Genomic DNA, 27,979 nt, shown 5'->3' on the forward strand with positions numbered 1-27,979 from the left:
TTTTAATTTCTGTGTGCACTGCATGGTGAAATCTCTCGCAAGTCACGTAATTAAACGTAAACGTAATTGTTGATAATAATAACAAATATTGTAGTTAATTAGTTATATCATTAGCTATATATTGTTTGTTTTTCATTTAATCAATAATCGTGTAAATCGTGAAACCGTGATATTTCCTCTGGCTCTGCGCCAAAATTTCATATCGTGACATCCATAGTATGTAGAGACTGTATTTAACAGAATTGAAGAAACTGTATTTAAATGTACTGGTGGTTAAATCAATGATTTGTTGGTCTGGTTCATCAACATTTAATTCACAGTGAGTGTGGGACTGTGTTTTTAACAGTTATATGTTTGTTTGTGTCTTTCAGGTGCCAGACCACGAGAAATTGTTTGAGGACCTCCTTGAGGAAAAGCAGAATTTGGATTCTAAGAATATGCATCTGGCTCATGAAAATGCCAGTCTGAAGATCGCCATGTCCTGCAAAGAAGCTTCATGGAAAAAGGAAAAGGAGAGCATGCAGAATGCAGATTATGAAAAACTCAAGGAAGAACTACAGCTCGACCTTAAGGATGCCAAGAAAGAGTTGAGGCTCCAAGAGAAGGACTACAGGTCCTTGAGTACTCGTTGTCAAAGCCAGCAGGCAGAGATCCACAAGATCAGACGTGACCTAAAGCAAAGGTGCAACCACGTCAATGAGCTGGAGTACTCCATTAAACAGAGGGAACAGGTGATCGACAGGACAGTGCATGAGAAAATGGCACTGGAAGAGGAAATCAATGAGCTCACAACCAAGCTCAAAGCTATGGGGACAAAAGTTCTCCAGAACGAGCCTGACTGGCAGTCAGAAATCAACGCTCTGAAGCACGAGCTCAGCCGTGAGCAGGCAGAGAAGGAGGCTGGCTCCAGTAGAATCAAGGAGCTGGAGAGACAGCTCAAGGTCACAGAAGAGAAGTGGGTGACCAAACATGAGGCCAGAATTGTCCAAACGGATCAGCTGATCAACAGTCTCACCAGTCAAAATAAGGCACTGGAAGCCAGCAACAAGAAACTCCTGTCCATGCAGCAAGCCATGGAAGCAAGGATCCTCCAGAACAAGACTGAGTGGGAGACTAAAGTTAACACTCTGGAGGACCATCTCAGTAGTGAGCGGGTGGAGAAGGAGGCTGGCTCCAATCGAATCAAGGAGCTGGAGAGACAGCTCAAGGACACAGAAGAGAAGTGGGTGACCAAACATGAGGCCAGAATTGTCTATACGGATCAGGTGATCAACAGTCTCACCAGTCAGAATATGGCACTGGAAGCCAGCAACCAGAGGCTCATCTCCATGCAGCAAGCCATGGAGGCAAGGATCCTCCAGAACAAGACTGAGTGGGAGACGAAAGTTAACACTCTGGAGGACCATGTCAGTAGTGAGCAGGCTGAGAAGGAGGCTGGCTTCACAAAAATCAAGGAGCTGGAGAAACTGGTCAGCAATACTGAGCAGATGTGGGCGGCCAAGCATGAGGCAGACATAAAGCTGCTCATTCTGAAACAGATCAAGCTTCAGGTAAGTCACATCAGCTCTGTTTGATCTGAATAAGAACTTGTTGCACTTTAAGTTTGTTTCTTATTCAGACTTTTGAAAGAGAAAATATCTAAACACTTGTCGTCTCTGTCTTTTCAGGAACTGGCCTTGATGACTGATAAGGACAAGGCAAGGATTCAAAAGGAGCAAAAGAAAGCAAAGAAAGAGGCAGAGAAGAGGCAAAAGAAGGAGCTGCAAGACAAGAAGAAGCAGGAGCAGAGAGACAAACTAGACAGAGAGAAGGAGGAGAAGCGGCAAAGGAAATGAAGAAAATATTGACATTTAGGGCATTTAGCAGATGCTTTTGTCCAAAGCAACTTACAATAAGTACATTTGTCACAAGAGAGAAACCATTCTTAAAAAAATAAAGACATTTGAAATGTAATCAATCATCTCTTGTTTCTTCCTCAATACACCCTGGTGTTCATTTTGTAAGTCATGGTTCCATATAGAGTTAAATATATGATGTGTATATGATGTGATTGAAAGCTAGTAATGTCCAATGGGTGCAGGTCGAGGAGGGCATGCAGTGTCCTCGAGCTCTCAGTCAGGCTCCACCCCTCGCTCCTACTAATGTGGTCACTTCTGATTTTAAAAAACAAGATGTATTTTCAGACTTTCATTCTTCACATTTTAGATTCACATCTAAAAAGAAATGATTGTAGGGCTCATATCATGGAAAACTGTTTGTTTAATATCACATTTAACTGACAGTGTCTGTGATGTCCCATGTGACAGCTTCTGTGATGTCACATGTGACAGTGTCTATGATGTAAAATGTGACTGTCTATGATGTCAAATGTGACAGTATCTATGATGTCAAATGTGACAGTTTCTATGATGTCATATTTGACTTTGATTGTTTAATGCTATTTATCTTTACTTTAAAGCCATCAATACCAGGTTCAGTGCCTATAAGAGTTATGGAGGAGACCTTGTGAGCACAACAGCTCCAAAACTAGACCACAGATCCACAAATCTTCGATACATGAGACCGTCAGAAGACAGTATATACTTCAGTACACATATATAATACCCCTATATTGAGCCAACATGCCAAAGAACAAGTCAGGAAGGGTAAGGTTTCTAAGCAGGACACATCGACGATTTTATTTTATTTTTCCAATGTTTCTCTCAAACTCAAAAATATTTTTTCAATGAGGGGATGGACTTTAAATGAACCCATCACATTGGTGCTAATGCTAGAATGCTAGCAGTAGCATACTAGTGATTTTTTTTAATTTCTGTGTGCACTGCATGGTGAAATCTCTCGCAAGTCACGTAATTAAACGTAAACGTAATTGTTGATAATAATAACAAATATTGTAGTTAATTAGTTATATCATTAGCTATATATTGTTTGTTTTTCATTTAATCAATAATCGTGTAAATCGTGAAACCGTGATATTTCCTCTGGCTCTGCGCCAAAATTTCATATCGTGACATCCATAGTATGTAGAGACTGTATTTAACAGAATTGAAGAAACTGTATTTAAATGTACTGGTGGTTAAATCAATGATTTGTTGGTCTGGTTCATCAACATTTAATTCACAGTGAGTGTGGGACTGTGTTTTTAACAGTTATATGTTTGTTTGTGTCTTTCAGGTGCCAGACCACGAGAAATTGTTTGAGGACCTCCTTGAGGAAAAGCAGAATTTGGATTCTAAGAATATGCATCTGGCTCATGAAAATGCCAGTCTGAAGATCGCCATGTCCTGCAAAGAAGCTTCATGGAAAAAGGAAAAGGAGAGCATGCAGAATGCAGATTATGAAAAACTCAAGGAAGAACTACAGCTCGACCTTAAGGATGCCAAGAAAGAGTTGAGGCTCCAAGAGAAGGACTACAGGTCCTTGAGTACTCGTTGTCAAAGCCAGCAGGCAGAGATCCACAAGATCAGACGTGACCTAAAGCAAAGGTGCAACCACGTCAATGAGCTGGAGTACTCCATTAAACAGAGGGAACAGGTGATCGACAGGACAGTGCATGAGAAAATGGCACTGGAAGAGGAAATCAATGAGCTCACAACCAAGCTCAAAGCTATGGGGACAAAAGTTCTCCAGAACGAGCCTGACTGGCAGTCAGAAATCAACGCTCTGAAGCACGAGCTCAGCCGTGAGCAGGCAGAGAAGGAGGCTGGCTCCAGTAGAATCAAGGAGCTGGAGAGACAGCTCAAGGTCACAGAAGAGAAGTGGGTGACCAAACATGAGGCCAGAATTGTCCAAACGGATCAGCTGATCAACAGTCTCACCAGTCAAAATAAGGCACTGGAAGCCAGCAACAAGAAACTCCTGTCCATGCAGCAAGCCATGGAAGCAAGGATCCTCCAGAACAAGACTGAGTGGGAGACTAAAGTTAACACTCTGGAGGACCATCTCAGTAGTGAGCGGGTGGAGAAGGAGGCTGGCTCCAATCGAATCAAGGAGCTGGAGAGACAGCTCAAGGACACAGAAGAGAAGTGGGTGACCAAACATGAGGCCAGAATTGTCTATACGGATCAGGTGATCAACAGTCTCACCAGTCAGAATATGGCACTGGAAGCCAGCAACCAGAGGCTCATCTCCATGCAGCAAGCCATGGAGGCAAGGATCCTCCAGAACAAGACTGAGTGGGAGACGAAAGTTAACACTCTGGAGGACCATGTCAGTAGTGAGCAGGCTGAGAAGGAGGCTGGCTTCACAAAAATCAAGGAGCTGGAGAAACTGGTCAGCAATACTGAGCAGATGTGGGCGGCCAAGCATGAGGCAGACATAAAGCTGCTCATTCTGAAACAGATCAAGCTTCAGGTAAGTCACATCAGCTCTGTTTGATCTGAATAAGAACTTGTTGCACTTTAAGTTTGTTTCTTATTCAGACTTTTGAAAGAGAAAATATCTAAACACTTGTCGTCTCTGTCTTTTCAGGAACTGGCCTTGATGACTGATAAGGACAAGGCAAGGATTCAAAAGGAGCAAAAGAAAGCAAAGAAAGAGGCAGAGAAGAGGCAAAAGAAGGAGCTGCAAGACAAGAAGAAGCAGGAGCAGAGAGACAAACTAGACAGAGAGAAGGAGGAGAAGCGGCAAAGGAAATGAAGAAAATATTGACATTTAGGGCATTTAGCAGATGCTTTTGTCCAAAGCAACTTACAATAAGTACATTTGTCACAAGAGAGAAACCATTCTTAAAAAAATAAAGACATTTGAAATGTAATCAATCATCTCTTGTTTCTTCCTCAATACACCCTGGTGTTCATTTTGTAAGTCATGGTTCCATATAGAGTTAAATATATGATGTGTATATGATGTGATTGAAAGCTAGTAATGTCCAATGGGTGCAGGTCGAGGAGGGCATGCAGTGTCCTCGAGCTCTCAGTCAGGCTCCACCCCTCGCTCCTACTAATGTGGTCACTTCTGATTTTAAAAAACAAGATGTATTTTCAGACTTTCATTCTTCACATTTTAGATTCACATCTAAAAAGAAATGATTGTAGGGCTCATATCATGGAAAACTGTTTGTTTAATATCACATTTAACTGACAGTGTCTGTGATGTCCCATGTGACAGCTTCTGTGATGTCACATGTGACAGTGTCTATGATGTAAAATGTGACTGTCTATGATGTCAAATGTGACAGTATCTATGATGTCAAATGTGACAGTTTCTATGATGTCATATTTGACTTTGATTGTTTAATGCTATTTATCTTTACTTTAAAGCCATCAATACCAGGTTCAGTGCCTATAAGAGTTATGGAGGAGACCTTGTGAGCACAACAGCTCCAAAACTAGACCACAGATCCACAAATCTTCGATACATGAGACCGTCAGAAGACAGTATATACTTCAGTACACATATATAATACCCCTATATTGAGCCAACATGCCAAAGAACAAGTCAGGAAGGGTAAGGTTTCTAAGCAGGACACATCGACGATTTTATTTTATTTTTCCAATGTTTCTCTCAAACTCAAAAATATTTTTTCAATGAGGGGATGGACTTTAAATGAACCCATCACATTGGTGCTAATGCTAGAATGCTAGCAGTAGCATACTAGTGATTTTTTTTAATTTCTGTGTGCACTGCATGGTGAAATCTCTCGCAAGTCACGTAATTAAACGTAAACGTAATTGTTGATAATAATAACAAATATTGTAGTTAATTAGTTATATCATTAGCTATATATTGTTTGTTTTTCATTTAATCAATAATCGTGTAAATCGTGAAACCGTGATATTTCCTCTGGCTCTGCGCCAAAATTTCATATCGTGACATCCATAGTATGTAGAGACTGTATTTAACAGAATTGAAGAAACTGTATTTAAATGTACTGGTGGTTAAATCAATGATTTGTTGGTCTGGTTCATCAACATTTAATTCACAGTGAGTGTGGGACTGTGTTTTTAACAGTTATATGTTTGTTTGTGTCTTTCAGGTGCCAGACCACGAGAAATTGTTTGAGGACCTCCTTGAGGAAAAGCAGAATTTGGATTCTAAGAATATGCATCTGGCTCATGAAAATGCCAGTCTGAAGATCGCCATGTCCTGCAAAGAAGCTTCATGGAAAAAGGAAAAGGAGAGCATGCAGAATGCAGATTATGAAAAACTCAAGGAAGAACTACAGCTCGACCTTAAGGATGCCAAGAAAGAGTTGAGGCTCCAAGAGAAGGACTACAGGTCCTTGAGTACTCGTTGTCAAAGCCAGCAGGCAGAGATCCACAAGATCAGACGTGACCTAAAGCAAAGGTGCAACCACGTCAATGAGCTGGAGTACTCCATTAAACAGAGGGAACAGGTGATCGACAGGACAGTGCATGAGAAAATGGCACTGGAAGAGGAAATCAATGAGCTCACAACCAAGCTCAAAGCTATGGGGACAAAAGTTCTCCAGAACGAGCCTGACTGGCAGTCAGAAATCAACGCTCTGAAGCACGAGCTCAGCCGTGAGCAGGCAGAGAAGGAGGCTGGCTCCAGTAGAATCAAGGAGCTGGAGAGACAGCTCAAGGTCACAGAAGAGAAGTGGATGACCAAACATGAGGCCAGAATTGTCCAAACGGATCAGCTGATCAACAGTCTCACCAGTCAAAATAAGGCACTGGAAGCCAGCAACAAGAAACTCCTGTCCATGCAGCAAGCCATGGAAGCAAGGATCCTCCAGAACAAGACTGAGTGGGAGACTAAAGTTAACACTCTGGAGGACCATCTCAGTAGTGAGCGGGTGGAGAAGGAGGCTGGCTCCAATCGAATCAAGGAGCTGGAGAGACAGCTCAAGGACACAGAAGAGAAGTGGGTGACCAAACATGAGGCCAGAATTGTCTATACGGATCAGGTGATCAACAGTCTCACCAGTCAGAATATGGCACTGGAAGCCAGCAACCAGAGGCTCATCTCCATGCAGCAAGCCATGGAGGCAAGGATCCTCCAGAACAAGACTGAGTGGGAGACGAAAGTTAACACTCTGGAGGACCATGTCAGTAGTGAGCAGGCTGAGAAGGAGGCTGGCTTCACAAAAATCAAGGAGCTGGAGAAACTGGTCAGCAATACTGAGCAGATGTGGGCGGCCAAGCATGAGGCAGACATAAAGCTGCTCATTCTGAAACAGATCAAGCTTCAGGTAAGTCACATCAGCTCTGTTTGATCTGAATAAGAACTTGTTGCACTTTAAGTTTGTTTCTTATTCAGACTTTTGAAAGAGAAAATATCTAAACACTTGTCGTCTCTGTCTTTTCAGGAACTGGCCTTGATGACTGATAAGGACAAGGCAAGGATTCAAAAGGAGCAAAAGAAAGCAAAGAAAGAGGCAGAGAAGAGGCAAAAGAAGGAGCTGCAAGACAAGAAGAAGCAGGAGCAGAGAGACAAACTAGACAGAGAGAAGGAGGAGAAGCGGCAAAGGAAATGAAGAAAATATTGACATTTAGGGCATTTAGCAGATGCTTTTGTCCAAAGCAACTTACAATAAGTACATTTGTCACAAGAGAGAAACCATTCTTAAAAAAATAAAGACATTTGAAATGTAATCAATCATCTCTTGTTTCTTCCTCAATACACCCTGGTGTTCATTTTGTAAGTCATGGTTCCATATAGAGTTAAATATATGATGTGTATATGATGTGATTGAAAGCTAGTAATGTCCAATGGGTGCAGGTCGAGGAGGGCATGCAGTGTCCTCGAGCTCTCAGTCAGGCTCCACCCCTCGCTCCTACTAATGTGGTCACTTCTGATTTTAAAAAACAAGATGTATTTTCAGACTTTCATTCTTCACATTTTAGATTCACATCTAAAAAGAAATGATTGTAGGGCTCATATCATGGAAAACTGTTTGTTTAATATCACATTTAACTGACAGTGTCTGTGATGTCCCATGTGACAGTGTCTGTGATGTCCCATGTGACAGCTTCTGTGATGTCACATGTGACAGTGTCTATGATGTAAAATGTGACTGTCTATGATGTCAAATGTGACAGTGTCTATGATGTCAAATGTGACAGTTTCTATGATGTCATATTTGACTTTGATTGTTTAATGTAATTTATCTTTACTTTAAAGCCATCAATACCAGGTTCAGTGCCTATAAGAGTTATGGAGGAGACCTTGTGAGCACAACAGCTCCAAAACTAGACCACAGATCCACAAATCTTCGATACATGAGACCGTCAGAAGACAGTATATACTTCAGTACACATATATAATACCCCTATATTGAGCCAACATGCCAAAGAACAAGTCAGGAAGGGTAAGGTTTCTAAGCAGGACACATCGACGATTTTATTTTATTTTTCCAATGTTTCTCTCAAACTCAAAAATATTTTTTCAATGAGGGGATGGACTTTAAATGAACCCATCACATTGGTGCTAATGCTAGAATGCTAGCAGTAGCATACTAGTGATTTTTTTTAATTTGTGTGTGCACTGCGTGGTGAAATCTCTCGCAAGTCACGTAATTAAACGTAAACGTAATTGTTGATAATAATAACAAATATTGTAGTTAATTAGTTATATCATTAGCTATATATTGTTTGTTTTTCATTTAATCAATAATCGTGTAAATCGTGAAACCGTGATATTTCCTCTGGCTCTGCGCCAAAATTTCATATCGTGACATCCATAGTATGTAGAGACTGTATTTAACAGAATTGAAGAAACTGTATTTAAATGTACTGGTGGTTAAATCAATGATTTGTTGGTCTGGTTCATCAACATTTAATTCACAGTGAGTGTGGGACTGTGTTTTTAACAGTTATATGTTTGTTTGTGTCTTTCAGGTGCCAGACCACGAGAAATTGTTTGAGGACCTCCTTGAGGAAAAGCAGAATTTGGATTCTAAGAATATGCATCTGGCTCATGAAAATGCCAGTCTGAAGATCGCCATGTCCTGCAAAGAAGCTTCATGGAAAAAGGAAAAGGAGAGCATGCAGAATGCAGATTATGAAAAACTCAAGGAAGAACTACAGCTCGACCTTAAGGATGCCAAGAAAGAGTTGAGGCTCCAAGAGAAGGACTACAGGTCCTTGAGTACTCGTTGTCAAAGCCAGCAGGCAGAGATCCACAAGATCAGACGTGACCTAAAGCAAAGGTGCAACCACGTCAATGAGCTGGAGTACTCCATTAAACAGAGGGAACAGGTGATCGACAGGACAGTGCATGAGAAAATGGCACTGGAAGAGGAAATCAATGAGCTCACAACCAAGCTCAAAGCTATGGGGACAAAAGTTCTCCAGAACGAGCCTGACTGGCAGTCAGAAATCAACGCTCTGAAGCACGAGCTCAGCCGTGAGCAGGCAGAGAAGGAGGCTGGCTCCAGTAGAATCAAGGAGCTGGAGAGACAGCTCAAGGTCACAGAAGAGAAGTGGGTGACCAAACATGAGGCCAGAATTGTCCAAACGGATCAGCTGATCAACAGTCTCACCAGTCAAAATAAGGCACTGGAAGCCAGCAACAAGAAACTCCTGTCCATGCAGCAAGCCATGGAAGCAAGGATCCTCCAGAACAAGACTGAGTGGGAGACTAAAGTTAACACTCTGGAGGACCATCTCAGTAGTGAGCGGGTGGAGAAGGAGGCTGGCTCCAATCGAATCAAGGAGCTGGAGAGACAGCTCAAGGACACAGAAGAGAAGTGGGTGACCAAACATGAGGCCAGAATTGTCTATACGGATCAGGTGATCAACAGTCTCACCAGTCAGAATATGGCACTGGAAGCCAGCAACCAGAGGCTCATCTCCATGCAGCAAGCCATGGAGGCAAGGATCCTCCAGAACAAGACTGAGTGGGAGACGAAAGTTAACACTCTGGAGGACCATGTCAGTAGTGAGCAGGCTGAGAAGGAGGCTGGCTTCACAAAAATCAAGGAGCTGGAGAAACTGGTCAGCAATACTGAGCAGATGTGGGCGGCCAAGCATGAGGCAGACATAAAGCTGCTCATTCTGAAACAGATCAAGCTTCAGGTAAGTCACATCAGCTCTGTTTGATCTGAATAAGAACTTGTTGCACTTTAAGTTTGTTTCTTATTCAGACTTTTGAAAGAGAAAATATCTAAACACTTGTCGTCTCTGTCTTTTCAGGAACTGGCCTTGATGACTGATAAGGACAAGGCAAGGATTCAAAAGGAGCAAAAGAAAGCAAAGAAAGAGGCAGAGAAGAGGCAAAAGAAGGAGCTGCAAGACAAGAAGAAGCAGGAGCAGAGAGACAAACTAGACAGAGAGAAGGAGGAGAAGCGGCAAAGGAAATGAAGAAAATATTGACATTTAGGGCATTTAGCAGATGCTTTTGTCCAAAGCAACTTACAATAAGTACATTTGTCACAAGAGAGAAACCATTCTTAAAAAAATAAAGACATTTGAAATGTAATCAATCATCTCTTGTTTCTTCCTCAATACACCCTGGTGTTCATTTTGTAAGTCATGGTTCCATATAGAGTTAAATATATGATGTGTATATGATGTGATTGAAAGCTAGTAATGTCCAATGGGTGCAGGTCGAGGAGGGCATGCAGTGTCCTCGAGCTCTCAGTCAGGCTCCACCCCTCGCTCCTACTAATGTGGTCACTTCTGATTTTAAAAAACAAGATGTATTTTCAGACTTTCATTCTTCACATTTTAGATTCACATCTAAAAAGAAATGATTGTAGGGCTCATATCATGGAAAACTGTTTGTTTAATATCACATTTAACTGACAGTGTCTGTGATGTCCCATGTGACAGCTTCTGTGATGTCACATGTGACAGTGTCTATGATGTAAAATGTGACTGTCTATGATGTCAAATGTGACAGTATCTATGATGTCAAATGTGACAGTTTCTATGATGTCATATTTGACTTTGATTGTTTAATGCTATTTATCTTTACTTTAAAGCCATCAATACCAGGTTCAGTGCCTATAAGAGTTATGGAGGAGACCTTGTGAGCACAACAGCTCCAAAACTAGACCACAGATCCACAAATCTTCGATACATGAGACCGTCAGAAGACAGTATATACTTCAGTACACATATATAATACCCCTATATTGAGCCAACATGCCAAAGAACAAGTCAGGAAGGGTAAGGTTTCTAAGCAGGACACATCGACGATTTTATTTTATTTTTCCAATGTTTCTCTCAAACTCAAAAATATTTTTTCAATGAGGGGATGGACTTTAAATGAACCCATCACATTGGTGCTAATGCTAGAATGCTAGCAGTAGCATACTAGTGATTTTTTTTAATTTCTGTGTGCACTGCATGGTGAAATCTCTCGCAAGTCACGTAATTAAACGTAAACGTAATTGTTGATAATAATAACAAATATTGTAGTTAATTAGTTATATCATTAGCTATATATTGTTTGTTTTTCATTTAATCAATAATCGTGTAAATCGTGAAACCGTGATATTTCCTCTGGCTCTGCGCCAAAATTTCATATCGTGACATCCATAGTATGTAGAGACTGTATTTAACAGAATTGAAGAAACTGTATTTAAATGTACTGGTGGTTAAATCAATGATTTGTTGGTCTGGTTCATCAACATTTAATTCACAGTGAGTGTGGGACTGTGTTTTTAACAGTTATATGTTTGTTTGTGTCTTTCAGGTGCCAGACCACGAGAAATTGTTTGAGGACCTCCTTGAGGAAAAGCAGAATTTGGATTCTAAGAATATGCATCTGGCTCATGAAAATGCCAGTCTGAAGATCGCCATGTCCTGCAAAGAAGCTTCATGGAAAAAGGAAAAGGAGAGCATGCAGAATGCAGATTATGAAAAACTCAAGGAAGAACTACAGCTCGACCTTAAGGATGCCAAGAAAGAGTTGAGGCTCCAAGAGAAGGACTACAGGTCCTTGAGTACTCGTTGTCAAAGCCAGCAGGCAGAGATCCACAAGATCAGACGTGACCTAAAGCAAAGGTGCAACCACGTCAATGAGCTGGAGTACTCCATTAAACAGAGGGAACAGGTGATCGACAGGACAGTGCATGAGAAAATGGCACTGGAAGAGGAAATCAATGAGCTCACAACCAAGCTCAAAGCTATGGGGACAAAAGTTCTCCAGAACGAGCCTGACTGGCAGTCAGAAATCAACGCTCTGAAGCACGAGCTCAGCCGTGAGCAGGCAGAGAAGGAGGCTGGCTCCAGTAGAATCAAGGAGCTGGAGAGACAGCTCAAGGTCACAGAAGAGAAGTGGGTGACCAAACATGAGGCCAGAATTGTCCAAACGGATCAGCTGATCAACAGTCTCACCAGTCAAAATAAGGCACTGGAAGCCAGCAACAAGAAACTCCTGTCCATGCAGCAAGCCATGGAAGCAAGGATCCTCCAGAACAAGACTGAGTGGGAGACTAAAGTTAACACTCTGGAGGACCATCTCAGTAGTGAGCGGGTGGAGAAGGAGGCTGGCTCCAATCGAATCAAGGAGCTGGAGAGACAGCTCAAGGACACAGAAGAGAAGTGGGTGACCAAACATGAGGCCAGAATTGTCTATACGGATCAGGTGATCAACAGTCTCACCAGTCAGAATATGGCACTGGAAGCCAGCAACCAGAGGCTCATCTCCATGCAGCAAGCCATGGAGGCAAGGATCCTCCAGAACAAGACTGAGTGGGAGACGAAAGTTAACACTCTGGAGGACCATGTCAGTAGTGAGCAGGCTGAGAAGGAGGCTGGCTTCACAAAAATCAAGGAGCTGGAGAAACTGGTCAGCAATACTGAGCAGATGTGGGCGGCCAAGCATGAGGCAGACATAAAGCTGCTCATTCTGAAACAGATCAAGCTTCAGGTAAGTCACATCAGCTCTGTTTGATCTGAATAAGAACTTGTTGCACTTTAAGTTTGTTTCTTATTCAGACTTTTGAAAGAGAAAATATCTAAACACTTGTCGTCTCTGTCTTTTCAGGAACTGGCCTTGATGACTGATAAGGACAAGGCAAGGATTCAAAAGGAGCAAAAGAAAGCAAAGAAAGAGGCAGAGAAGAGGCAAAAGAAGGAGCTGCAAGACAAGAAGAAGCAGGAGCAGAGAGACAAACTAGACAGAGAGAAGGAGGAGAAGCGGCAAAGGAAATGAAGAAAATATTGACATTTAGGGCATTTAGCAGATGCTTTTGTCCAAAGCAACTTACAATAAGTACATTTGTCACAAGAGAGAAACCATTCTTAAAAAAATAAAGACATTTGAAATGTAATCAATCATCTCTTGTTTCTTCCTCAATACACCCTGGTGTTCATTTTGTAAGTCATGGTTCCATATAGAGTTAAATATATGATGTGTATATGATGTGATTGAAAGCTAGTAATGTCCAATGGGTGCAGGTCGAGGAGGGCATGCAGTGTCCTCGAGCTCTCAGTCAGGCTCCACCCCTCGCTCCTACTAATGTGGTCACTTCTGATTTTAAAAAACAAGATGTATTTTCAGACTTTCATTCTTCACATTTTAGATTCACATCTAAAAAGAAATGATTGTAGGGCTCATATCATGGAAAACTGTTTGTTTAATATCACATTTAACTGACAGTGTCTGTGATGTCCCATGTGACAGCTTCTGTGATGTCACATGTGACAGTGTCTATGATGTAAAATGTGACTGTCTATGATGTCAAATGTGACAGTGTCTATGATGTCAAATGTGACAGTTTCTATGATGTCATATTTGACTTTGATTGTTTAATGTAATTTATCTTTACTTTAAAGCCATCAATACCAGGTTCAGTGCCTATAAGAGTTATGGAGGAGACCTTATGAGCACAACAGCTCCAAAACTAGACCACAGATCCACAAATCTTCGATACATGAGACCGTCAGAAGACAGTATATACTTCAGTACACATATATAATACCCCTATATTGAGCCAACATGCCAAAGAACAAGTCAGGAAGGGTAAGGTTTCTAAGCAGGACACATCGACGATTTTATTTTATTTTTCCAATGTTTCTCTCAAACTCAAAAATATTTTTTCAATGAGGGGATGGACTTTAAATGAACCCATCACATTGGTGCTAATGCTAGAATGCTAGCAGTAGCATACTAGTGATTTTTTTTAATTTCTGTGTGCACTGCGTGGTGAAATCTCTCGCAAGTCACGTAATTAAACGTAAACGTAATTGTTGATAATAATAACAAATATTGTAGTTAATTAGTTATATCATTAGCTATATATTGTTTGTTTTTCATTTAATCAATAATCGTGTAAATCGTGAAACCGTGATATTTCCTCTGGCTCTGCGCCAAAATTTCATATCGTGACATCCATAGTATGTAGAGACTGTATTTAACAGAATTGAAGAAACTGTATTTAAATGTACTGGTGGTTAAATCAATGATTTGTTGGTCTGGTTCATCAACATTTAATTCACAGTGAGTGTGGGACTGTGTTTTTAACAGTTATATGTTTGTTTGTGTCTTTCAGGTGCCAGACCACGAGAAATTGTTTGAGGACCTCCTTGAGGAAAAGCAGAATTTGGATTCTAAGAATATGCATCTGGCTCATGAAAATGCCAGTCTGAAGATCGCCATGTCCTGCAAAGAAGCTTCATGGAAAAAGGAAAAGGAGAGCATGCAGAATGCAGATTATGAAAAACTCAAGGAAGAACTACAGCTCGACCTTAAGGATGCCAAGAAAGAGTTGAGGCTCCAAGAGAAGGACTACAGGTCCTTGAGTACTCGTTGTCAAAGCCAGCAGGCAGAGATCCACAAGATCAGACGTGACCTAAAGCAAAGGTGCAACCACGTCAATGAGCTGGAGTACTCCATTAAACAGAGGGAACAGGTGATCGACAGGACAGTGCATGAGAAAATGGCACTGGAAGAGGAAATCAATGAGCTCACAACCAAGCTCAAAGCTATGGGGACAAAAGTTCTCCAGAACGAGCCTGACTGGCAGTCAGAAATCAACGCTCTGAAGCACGAGCTCAGCCGTGAGCAGGCAGAGAAGGAGGCTGGCTCCAGTAGAATCAAGGAGCTGGAGAGACAGCTCAAGGTCACAGAAGAGAAGTGGGTGACCAAACATGAGGCCAGAATTGTCCAAACGGATCAGCTGATCAACAGTCTCACCAGTCAAAATAAGGCACTGGAAGCCAGCAACAAGAAACTCCTGTCCATGCAGCAAGCCATGGAAGCAAGGATCCTCCAGAACAAGACTGAGTGGGAGACTAAAGTTAACACTCTGGAGGACCATCTCAGTAGTGAGCGGGTGGAGAAGGAGGCTGGCTCCAATCGAATCAAGGAGCTGGAGAGACAGCTCAAGGACACAGAAGAGAAGTGGGTGACCAAACATGAGGCCAGAATTGTCTATACGGATCAGGTGATCAACAGTCTCACCAGTCAGAATATGGCACTGGAAGCCAGCAACCAGAGGCTCATCTCCATGCAGCAAGCCATGGAGGCAAGGATCCTCCAGAACAAGACTGAGTGGGAGACGAAAGTTAACACTCTGGAGGACCATGTCAGTAGTGAGCAGGCTGAGAAGGAGGCTGGCTTCACAAAAATCAAGGAGCTGGAGAAACTGGTCAGCAATACTGAGCAGATGTGGGCGGCCAAGCATGAGGCAGACATAAAGCTGCTCATTCTGAAACAGATCAAGCTTCAGGTAAGTCACATCCGCTCTGTTTGATCTGAATAAGAACTTGTTGCACTTTAAGTTTGTTTCTTATTCAGACTTTTGAAAGAGAAAATATCTAAACACTTGTCGTCTCTGTCTTTTCAGGAACTGGCCTTGATGACTGATAAGGACAAGGCAAGGATTCAAAAGGAGCAAAAGAAAGCAAAGAAAGAGGCAGAGAAGAGGCAAAAGAAGGAGCTGCAAGACAAGAAGAAGCAGGAGCAGAGAGACAAACTAGACAGAGAGAAGGAGGAGAAGCGGCAAAGGAAATGAAGAAAATATTGACATTTAGGGCATTTAGCAGATGCTTTTGTCCAAAGCAACTTACAATAAGTACATTTGTCACAAGAGAGAAACCATTCTTAAAAAAATAAAGACATTTGAAATGTAATCAATCATCTCTTGTTTCTTCCTCAATACACCCTGGTGTTCATTTTGTAAGTCATGGTTCCATATAGAGTTAAATATATGATGTGTATATGATGTGATTGAAAGCTAGTAATGTCCAATGGGTGCAGGTCGAGGAGGGCATGCAGTGTCCTCGAGCTCTCAGTCAGGCTCCACCCCTCGCTCCTACTAATGTGGTCACTTCTGATTTTAAAAAACAAGATGTATTTTCAGACTTTCATTCTTCACATTTTAGATTCACATCTAAAAAGAAATGATTGTAGGGCTCATATCATGGAAAACTGTTTGTTTAATATCACATTTAACTGACAGTGTCTGTGATGTCCCATGTGACAGCTTCTGTGATGTCACATGTGACAGTGTCTATGATGTAAAATGTGACTGTCTATGATGTCAAATGTGACAGTGTCTATGATGTCAAATGTGACAGTTTCTATGATGTCATATTTGACTTTGATTGTTTAATGTAATTTATCTTTACTTTAAAGCCATCAATACCAGGTTCAGTGCCTATAAGAGTTATGGAGGAGACCTTATGAGCACAACAGCTCCAAAACTAGACCACAGATCCACAAATCTTCGATACATGAGACCGTCAGAAGACAGTATATACTTCAGTACACATATATAATACCCCTATATTGAGCCAACATGCCAAAGAACAAGTCAGGAAGGGTAAGGTTTCTAAGCAGGACACATCGACGATTTTATTTTATTTTTCCAATGTTTCTCTCAAACTCAAAAATATTTTTTCAATGAGGGGATGGACTTTAAATGAACCCATCACATTGGTGCTAATGCTAGAATGCTAGCAGTAGCATACTAGTGATTTTTTTTAATTTCTGTGTGCACTGCGTGGTGAAATCTCTCGCAAGTCACGTAATTAAACGTAAACGTAATTGTTGATAATAATAACAAATATTGTAGTTAATTAGTTATATCATTAGCTATATATTGTTTGTTTTTCATTTAATCAATAATCGTGTAAATCGTGAAACCGTGATATGTCCTCTGGCTCTGCGCCAAAATTTCATATCGTGACATCCATAGTATGTAGAGACTGTATTTAACAGAATTGAAGAAACTGTATTTAAATGTACTGGTGGTTAAATCAATGATTTGTTGGTCTGGTTCATCAACATTTAATTCACAGTGAGTGTGGGACTGTGTTTTTAACAGTTATATGTTTGTTTGTGTCTTTCAGGTGCCAGACCACGAGAAATTGTTTGAGGACCTCCTTGAGGAAAAGCAGAATTTGGATTCTAAGAATATGCATCTGGCTCATGAAAATGCCAGTCTGAAGATCGCCATGTCCTGCAAAGAAGCTTCATGGAAAAAGGAAAAGGAGAGCATGCAGAATGCAGATTATGAAAAACTCAAGGAAGAACTACAGCTCGACCTTAAGGATGCCAAGAAAGAGTTGAGGCTCCAAGAGAAGGACTACAGGTCCTTGAGTACTCGTTGTCAAAGCCAGCAGGCAGAGATCCACAAGATCAGACGTGACCTAAAGCAAAGGTGCAACCACGTCAATGAGCTGGAGTACTCCATTAAACAGAGGGAACAGGTGATCGACAGGACAGTGCATGAGAAAATGGCACTGGAAGAGGAAATCAATGAGCTCACAACCAAGCTCAAAGCTATGGGGACAAAAGTTCTCCAGAACGAGCCTGACTGGCAGTCAGAAATCAACGCTCTGAAGCACGAGCTCAGCCGTGAGCAGGCAGAGAAGGAGGCTGGCTCCAGTAGAATCAAGGAGCTGGAGAGACAGCTCAAGGTCACAGAAGAGAAGTGGGTGACCAAACATGAGGCCAGAATTGTCCAAACGGATCAGCTGATCAACAGTCTCACCAGTCAAAATAAGGCACTGGAAGCCAGCAACAAGAAACTCCTGTCCATGCAGCAAGCCATGGAAGCAAGGATCCTCCAGAACAAGACTGAGTGGGAGACTAAAGTTAACACTCTGGAGGACCATCTCAGTAGTGAGCGGGTGGAGAAGGAGGCTGGCTCCAATCGAATCAAGGAGCTGGAGAGACAGCTCAAGGACACAGAAGAGAAGTGGGTGACCAAACATGAGGCCAGAATTGTCTATACGGATCAGGTGATCAACAGTCTCACCAGTCAGAATATGGCACTGGAAGCCAGCAACCAGAGGCTCATCTCCATGCAGCAAGCCATGGAGGCAAGGATCCTCCAGAACAAGACTGAGTGGGAGACGAAAGTTAACACTCTGGAGGACCATGTCAGTAGTGAGCAGGCTGAGAAGGAGGCTGGCTTCACAAAAATCAAGGAGCTGGAGAAACTGGTCAGCAATACTGAGCAGATGTGGGCGGCCAAGCATGAGGCAGACATAAAGCTGCTCATTCTGAAACAGATCAAGCTTCAGGTAAGTCACATCCGCTCTGTTTGATCTGAATAAGAACTTGTTGCACTTTAAGTTTGTTTCTTATTCAGACTTTTGAAAGAGAAAATATCTAAACACTTGTCGTCTCTGTCTTTTCAGGAACTGGCCTTGATGACTGATAAGGACAAGGCAAGGATTCAAAAGGAGCAAAAGAAAGCAAAGAAAGAGGCAGAGAAGAGGCAAAAGAAGGAGCTGCAAGACAAGAAGAAGCAGGAGCAGAGAGACAAACTAGACAGAGAGAAGGAGGAGAAGCGGCAAAGGAAATGAAGAAAATATTGACATTTAGGGCATTTAGCAGATGCTTTTGTCCAAAGCAACTTACAATAAGTACATTTGTCACAAGAGAGAAACCATTCTTAAAAAAATAAAGACATTTGAAATGTAATCAATCATCTCTTGTTTCTTCCTCAATACACCCTGGTGTTCATTTTGTAAGTCATGGTTCCATATAGAGTTAAATATATGATGTGTATATGATGTGATTGAAAGCTAGTAATGTCCAATGGGTGCAGGTCGAGGAGGGCATGCAGTGTCCTCGAGCTCTCAGTCAGGCTCCACCCCTCGCTCCTACTAATGTGGTCACTTCTGATTTTAAAAAACAAGATGTATTTTCAGACTTTCATTCTTCACATTTTAGATTCACATCTAAAAAGAAATGATTGTAGGGCTCATATCATGGAAAACTGTTTGTTTAATATCACATTTAACTGACAGTGTCTGTGATGTCCCATGTGACAGCTTCTGTGATGTCACATGTGACAGTGTCTATGATGTAAAATGTGACTGTCTATGATGTCAAATGTGACAGTGTCTATGATGTCAAATGTGACAGTTTCTATGATGTCATATTTGACTTTGATTGTTTAATGTAATTTATCTTTACTTTAAAGCCATCAATACCAGGTTCAGTGCCTATAAGAGTTATGGAGGAGACCTTATGAGCACAACAGCTCCAAAACTAGACCACAGATCCACAAATCTTCGATACATGAGACCGTCAGAAGACAGTATATACTTCAGTACACATATATAATACCCCTATATTGAGCCAACATGCCAAAGAACAAGTCAGGAAGGGTAAGGTTTCTAAGCAGGACACATCGACGATTTTATTTTATTTTTCCAATGTTTCTCTCAAACTCAAAAATATTTTTTCAATGAGGGGATGGACTTTAAATGAACCCATCACATTGGTGCTAATGCTAGAATGCTAGCAGTAGCATACTAGTGATTTTTTTTAATTTCTGTGTGCACTGCGTGGTGAAATCTCTCGCAAGTCACGTAATTAAACGTAAACGTAATTGTTGATAATAATAACAAATATTGTAGTTAATTAGTTATATCATTAGCTATATATTGTTTGTTTTTCATTTAATCAATAATCGTGTAAATCGTGAAACCGTGATATGTCCTCTGGCTCTGCGCCAAAATTTCATATCGTGACATCCATAGTATGTAGAGACTGTATTTAACAGAATTGAAGAAACTGTATTTAAATGTACTGGTGGTTAAATCAATGATTTGTTGGTCTGGTTCATCAACATTTAATTCACAGTGAGTGTGGGACTGTGTTTTTAACAGTTATATGTTTGTTTGTGTCTTTCAGGTGCCAGACCACGAGAAATTGTTTGAGGACCTCCTTGAGGAAAAGCAGAATTTGGATTCTAAGAATATGCATCTGGCTCATGAAAATGCCAGTCTGAAGATCGCCATGTCCTGCAAAGAAGCTTCATGGAAAAAGGAAAAGGAGAGCATGCAGAATGCAGATTATGAAAAACTCAAGGAAGAACTACAGCTCGACCTTAAGGATGCCAAGAAAGAGTTGAGGCTCCAAGAGAAGGACTACAGGTCCTTGAGTACTCGTTGTCAAAGCCAGCAGGCAGAGATCCACAAGATCAGACGTGACCTAAAGCAAAGGTGCAACCACGTCAATGAGCTGGAGTACTCCATTAAACAGAGGGAACAGGTGATCGACAGGACAGTGCATGAGAAAATGGCACTGGAAGAGGAAATCAATGAGCTCACAACCAAGCTCAAAGCTATGGGGACAAAAGTTCTCCAGAACGAGCCTGACTGGCAGTCAGAAATCAACGCTCTGAAGCACGAGCTCAGCCGTGAGCAGGCAGAGAAGGAGGCTGGCTCCAGTAGAATCAAGGAGCTGGAGAGACAGCTCAAGGTCACAGAAGAGAAGTGGGTGACCAAACATGAGGCCAGAATTGTCCAAACGGATCAGCTGATCAACAGTCTCACCAGTCAAAATAAGGCACTGGAAGCCAGCAACAAGAAACTCCTGTCCATGCAGCAAGCCATGGAAGCAAGGATCCTCCAGAACAAGACTGAGTGGGAGACTAAAGTTAACACTCTGGAGGACCATCTCAGTAGTGAGCGGGTGGAGAAGGAGGCTGGCTCCAATCGAATCAAGGAGCTGGAGAGACAGCTCAAGGACACAGAAGAGAAGTGGGTGACCAAACATGAGGCCAGAATTGTCTATACGGATCAGGTGATCAACAGTCTCACCAGTCAGAATATGGCACTGGAAGCCAGCAACCAGAGGCTCATCTCCATGCAGCAAGCCATGGAGGCAAGGATCCTCCAGAACAAGACTGAGTGGGAGACGAAAGTTAACACTCTGGAGGACCATGTCAGTAGTGAGCAGGCTGAGAAGGAGGCTGGCTTCACAAAAATCAAGGAGCTGGAGAAACTGGTCAGCAATACTGAGCAGATGTGGGCGGCCAAGCATGAGGCAGACATAAAGCTGCTCATTCTGAAACAGATCAAGCTTCAGGTAAGTCACATCCGCTCTGTTTGATCTGAATAAGAACTTGTTGCACTTTAAGTTTGTTTCTTATTCAGACTTTTGAAAGAGAAAATATCTAAACACTTGTCGTCTCTGTCTTTTCAGGAACTGGCCTTGATGACTGATAAGGACAAGGCAAGGATTCAAAAGGAGCAAAAGAAAGCAAAGAAAGAGGCAGAGAAGAGGCAAAAGAAGGAGCTGCAAGACAAGAAGAAGCAGGAGCAGAGAGACAAACTAGACAGAGAGAAGGAGGAGAAGCGGCAAAGGAAATGAAGAAAATATTGACATTTAGGGCATTTAGCAGATGCTTTTGTCCAAAGCAACTTACAATAAGTACATTTGTCACAAGAGAGAAACCATTCTTAAAAAAATAAAGACATTTGAAATGTAATCAATCATCTCTTGTTTCTTCCTCAATACACCCTGGTGTTCATTTTGTAAGTCATGGTTCCATATAGAGTTAAATATATGATGTGTATATGATGTGATTGAAAGCTAGTAATGTCCAATGGGTGCAGGTCGAGGAGGGCATGCAGTGTCCTCGAGCTCTCAGTCAGGCTCCACCCCTCGCTCCTACTAATGTGGTCACTTCTGATTTTAAAAAACAAGATGTATTTTCAGACTTTCATTCTTCACATTTTAGATTCACATCTAAAAAGAAATGATTGTAGGGCTCATATCATGGAAAACTGTTTGTTTAATATCACATTTAACTGACAGTGTCTGTGATGTCCCATGTGACAGCTTCTGTGATGTCACATGTGACAGTGTCTATGACGTAAAATGTGACTGTCTATGATGTCAAATGTGACAGTGTCTATGATGTCAAATGTGACAGTTTCTATGATGTCATATTTGACTTTGATTGTTTAATGTAATTTATCTTTACTTTAAAGCCATCAATACCAGGTTCAGTGCCTATAAGAGTTATGGAGGAGACCTTATGAGCACAACAGCTCCAAAACTAGACCACAGATCCACAAATCTTCGATACATGAGACCGTCAGAAGACAGTATATACTTCAGTACACATATATAATACCCCTATATTGAGCCAACATGCCAAAGAACAAGTCAGGAAGGGTAAGGTTTCTAAGCAGGACACATCGACGATTTTATTTTATTTTTCCAATGTTTCTCTCAAACTCAAAAATATTTTTTCTGTGAGGGGATGGACTTTAAATGAACCCATCACATTGGTGCTAATGCTAGAATGCTAGCAGTAGCATACTAGTGATTTTTTTTAATTTCTGTGTGCACTGCGTGGTGAAATCTCTCGCAAGTCACGTAATTAAACGTAAACGTAATTGTTGATAATAATAACAAATATTGTAGTTAATTAGTTATATCATTAGCTATATATTGTTTGTTTTTCATTTAATCAATAATCGTGTAAATCGTGAAACCGTGATATGTCCTCTGGCTCTGCGCCAAAATTTCATATCGTGACATCCATAGTATGTAGAGACTGTATTTAACAGAATTGAAGAAACTGTATTTAAATGTACTGGTGGTTAAATCAATGATTTGTTGGTCTGGTTCATCAACATTTAATTCACAGTGAGTGTGGGACTGTGTTTTTAACAGTTATATGTTTGTTTGTGTCTTTCAGGTGCCAGACCACGAGAAATTGTTTGAGGACCTCCTTGAGGAAAAGCAGAATTTGGATTCTAAGAATATGCATCTGGCTCATGAAAATGCCAGTCTGAAGATCGCCATGTCCTGCAAAGAAGCTTCATGGAAAAAGGAAAAGGAGAGCATGCAGAATGCAGATTATGAAAAACTCAAGGAAGAACTACAGCTCGACCTTAAGGATGCCAAGAAAGAGTTGAGGCTCCAAGAGAAGGACTACAGGTCCTTGAGTACTCGTTGTCAAAGCCAGCAGGCAGAGATCCACAAGATCAGACGTGACCTAAAGCAAAGGTGCAACCACGTCAATGAGCTGGAGTACTCCATTAAACAGAGGGAACAGGTGATCGACAGGACAGTGCATGAGAAAATGGCACTGGAAGAGGAAATCAATGAGCTCACAACCAAGCTCAAAGCTATGGGGACAAAAGTTCTCCAGAACGAGCCTGACTGGCAGTCAGAAATCAACGCTCTGAAGCACGAGCTCAGCCGTGAGCAGGCAGAGAAGGAGGCTGGCTCCAGTAGAATCAAGGAGCTGGAGAGACAGCTCAAGGTCACAGAAGAGAAGTGGGTGACCAAACATGAGGCCAGAATTGTCCAAACGGATCAGCTGATCAACAGTCTCACCAGTCAAAATAAGGCACTGGAAGCCAGCAACAAGAAACTCCTGTCCATGCAGCAAGCCATGGAAGCAAGGATCCTCCAGAACAAGACTGAGTGGGAGACTAAAGTTAACACTCTGGAGGACCATCTCAGTAGTGAGCGGGTGGAGAAGGAGGCTGGCTCCAATCGAATCAAGGAGCTGGAGAGACAGCTCAAGGACACAGAAGAGAAGTGGGTGACCAAACATGAGGCCAGAATTGTCTATACGGATCAGGTGATCAACAGTCTCACCAGTCAGAATATGGCACTGGAAGCCAGCAACCAGAGGCTCATCTCCATGCAGCAAGCCATGGAGGCAAGGATCCTCCAGAACAAGACTGAGTGGGAGACGAAAGTTAACACTCTGGAGGACCATGTCAGTAGTGAGCAGGCTGAGAAGGAGGCTGGCTTCACAAAAATCAAGGAGCTGGAGAAACTGGTCAGCAATACTGAGCAGATGTGGGCGGCCAAGCATGAGGCAGACATAAAGCTGCTCATTCTGAAACAGATCAAGCTTCAGGTAAGTCACATCAGCTCTGTTTGATCTGAATAAGAACTTGTTGCACTTTAAGTTTGTTTCTTATTCAGACTTTTGAAAGAGAAAATATCTAAACACTTGTCGTCTCTGTCTTTTCAGGAACTGGCCTTGATGACTGATAAGGACAAGGCAAGGATTCAAAAGGAGCAAAAGAAAGCAAAGAAAGAGGCAGAGAAGAGGCAAAAGAAGGAGCTGCAAGACAAGAAGAAGCAGGAGCAGAGAGACAAACTAGACAGAGAGAAGGAGGAGAAGCGGCAAAGGAAATGAAGAAAATATTGACATTTAGGGCATTTAGCAGATGCTTTTGTCCAAAGCAACTTACAATAAGTACATTTGTCACAAGAGAGAAACCATTCTTAAAAAAATAAAGACATTTGAAATGTAATCAATCATCTCTTGTTTCTTCCTCAATACACCCTGGTGTTCATTTTGTAAGTCATGGTTCCATATAGAGTTAAATATATGATGTGTATATGATGTGATTGAAAGCTAGTAATGTCCAATGGGTGCAGGTCGAGGAGGGCATGCAGTGTCCTCGAGCTCTCAGTCAGGCTCCACCCCTCGCTCCTACTAATGTGGTCACTTCTGATTTTAAAAAACAAGATGTATTTTCAGACTTTCATTCTTCACATTTTAGATTCACATCTAAAAAGAAATGATTGTAGGGCTCATATCATGGAAAACTGTTTGTTTAATATCACATTTAACTGACAGTGTCTGTGATGTCCCATGTGACAGCTTCTGTGATGCCACATGTGACAGTGTCTATGATGTAAAATGTGACTGTCTATGATGTCAAATGTGACAGTGTCTATGATGTCAAATGTGACAGTTTCTATGATGTCATATTTGACTTTGATTGTTTAATGTAATTTATCTTTACTTTAAAGCCATCAATACCAGGTTCAGTGCCTATAAGAGTTATGGAGGAGACCTTATGAGCACAACAGCTCCAAAACTAGACCACAGATCCACAAATCTTCGATACATGAGACCGTCAGAAGACAGTATATACTTCAGTACACATATATAATACCCCTATATTGAGCCAACATGCCAAAGAACAAGTCAGGAAGGGTAAGGTTTCTAAGCAGGACACATCGACGATTTTATTTTATTTTTCCAATGTTTCTCTCAAACTCAAAAATATTTTTTCAATGAGGGGATGGACTTTAAATGAACCCATCACATTGGTGCTAATGCTAGAATGCTAGCAGTAGCATACTAGTGATTTTTTTTAATTTCTGTGTGCACTGCGTGGTGAAATCTCTCGCAAGTCACGTAATTAAACGTAAACGTAATTGTTGATAATAATAACAAATATTGTAGTTAATTAGTTATATCATTAGCTATATATTGTTTGTTTTTCATTTAATCAATAATCGTGTAAATCGTGAAACCGTGATATTTCCTCTGGCTCTGCGCCAAAATTTCATATCGTGACATCCATAGTATGTAGAGACTGTATTTAACAGAATTGAAGAAACTGTATTTAAATGTACTGGTGGTTAAATCAATGATTTGTTGGTCTGGTTCATCAACATTTAATTCACAGTGAGTGTGGGACTGTGTTTTTAACAGTTATATGTTTGTTTGTGTCTTTCAGGTGCCAGACCACGAGAAATTGTTTGAGGACCTCCTTGAGGAAAAGCAGAATTTGGATTCTAAGAATATGCATCTGGCTCATGAAAATGCCAGTCTGAAGATCGCCATGTCCTGCAAAGAAGCTTCATGGAAAAAGGAAAAGGAGAGCATGCAGAATGCAGATTATGAAAAACTCAAGGAAGAACTACAGCTCGACCTTAAGGATGCCAAGAAAGAGTTGAGGCTCCAAGAGAAGGACTACAGGTCCTTGAGTACTCGTTGTCAAAGCCAGCAGGCAGAGATCCAGACGTGACCTAAAGCAAAGGTGCAACCACGTCAATGAGCTGGAGTACTCCATTAAACAGAGGGAACAGGTGATCGACAGGACAGTGCATGAGAAAATGGCACTGGAAGAGGAAATCAATGAGCTCACAACCAAGCTCAAAGCTATGGGGACAAAAGTTCTCCAGAACGAGCCTGACTGGCAGTCAGAAATCAACGCTCTGAAGCACGAGCTCAGCCGTGAGCAGGCAGAGAAGGAGGCTGGCTCCAGTAGAATCAAGGAGCTGGAGAGACAGCTCAAGGTCACAGAAGAGAAGTGGGTGACCAAACATGAGGCCAGAATTGTCCAAACGGATCAGCTGATCAACAGTCTCACCAGTCAAAATAAGGCACTGGAAGCCAGCAACAAGAAACTCCTGTCCATGCAGCAAGCCATGGAAGCAAGGATCCTCCAGAACAAGACTGAGTGGGAGACTAAAGTTAACACTCTGGAGGACCATCTCAGTAGTGAGCGGGTGGAGAAGGAGGCTGGCTCCAATCGAATCAAGGAGCTGGAGAGACAGCTCAAGGACACAGAAGAGAAGTGGGTGACCAAACATGAGGCCAGAATTGTCTATACGGATCAGGTGATCAACAGTCTCACCAGTCAGAATATGGCACTGGAAGCCAGCAACCAGAGGCTCATCTCCATGCAGCAAGCCATGGAGGCAAGGATCCTCCAGAACAAGACTGAGTGGGAGACGAAAGTTAACACTCTGGAGGACCATGTCAGTAGTGAGCAGGCTGAGAAGGAGGCTGGCTTCACAAAAATCAAGGAGCTGGAGAAACTGGTCAGCAATACTGAGCAGATGTGGGCGGCCAAGCATGAGGCAGACATAAAGCTGCTCATTCTGAAACAGATCAAGCTTCAGGTAAGTCACATCAGCTCTGTTTGATCTGAATAAGAACTTGTTGCACTTTAAGTTTGTTTCTTATTCAGACTTTTGAAAGAGAAAATATCTAAACACTTGTCGTCTCTGTCTTTTCAGGAACTGGCCTTGATGACTGATAAGGACAAGGCAAGGATTCAAAAGGAGCAAAAGAAAGCAAAGAAAGAGGCAGAGAAGAGGCAAAAGAAGGAGCTGCAAGACAAGAAGAAGCAGGAGCAGAGAGACAAACTAGACAGAGAGAAGGAGGAGAAGCGGCAAAGGAAATGAAGAAAATATTGACATTTAGGGCATTTAGCAGATGCTTTTGTCCAAAGCAACTTACAATAAGTACATTTGTCACAAGAGAGAAACCATTCTTAAAAAAATAAAGACATTTGAAATGTAATCAATCATCTCTTGTTTCTTCCTCAATACACCCTGGTGTTCATTTTGTAAGTCATGGTTCCATATAGAGTTAAATATATGATGTGTGTATGATGTGATTGAAAGCTAGTAATGTCCAATGGGTGCAGGTCGAGGAGGGCATGCAGTGTCCTCGAGCTCTCAGTCAGGCTCCACCCCTCGCTCCTACTAATGTGGTCACTTCTGATTTTAAAAAACAAGATGTATTTTCAGACTTTCATTCTTCACATTTTAGATTCACATCTAAAAAGAAATGATTGTAGGGCTCATATCATGGAAAACTGTTTGTTTAATATCACATTTAACTGACAGTGTCTGTGATGTCCCATGTGACAGCTTCTGTGATGTCCCATGTGACAGTGTCTATGATGTAAAATGTGACAGTGTCTATGATGTCAAATGTGACAGTGTCTATGATGTCAAATGTGACAGTTTCTATGATGTCATATTTGACTTTGATTGTTTAATGTAATTTATCTTTACTTTAAAGCCATCAATACCAGGTTCAGTGCCTATAAGAGTTATGGAGGAGACCTTATGAGCACAACAGCTCCAAAACTAGACCACAGATCCACAAATCTTCGATACATGAGACCGTCAGAAGACAGTATATACTTCAGTACACATATATAATACCCCTATATTGAGCCAACATGCCAAAGAACAAGTCAGGAAGGGTAAGGTTTCTAAGCAGGACACATCGACGATTTTATTTTATTTTTCCAATGTTTCTCTCAAACTCAAAAATATTTTTTCAATGAGGGGA

Source organism: Paralichthys olivaceus, chromosome 20, assembly GCF_024713975.1.
Source record: "Paralichthys olivaceus isolate ysfri-2021 chromosome 20, ASM2471397v2, whole genome shotgun sequence".
In the NCBI taxonomy this organism is placed as follows: domain Eukaryota; kingdom Metazoa; phylum Chordata; class Actinopteri; order Pleuronectiformes; family Paralichthyidae; genus Paralichthys; species Paralichthys olivaceus.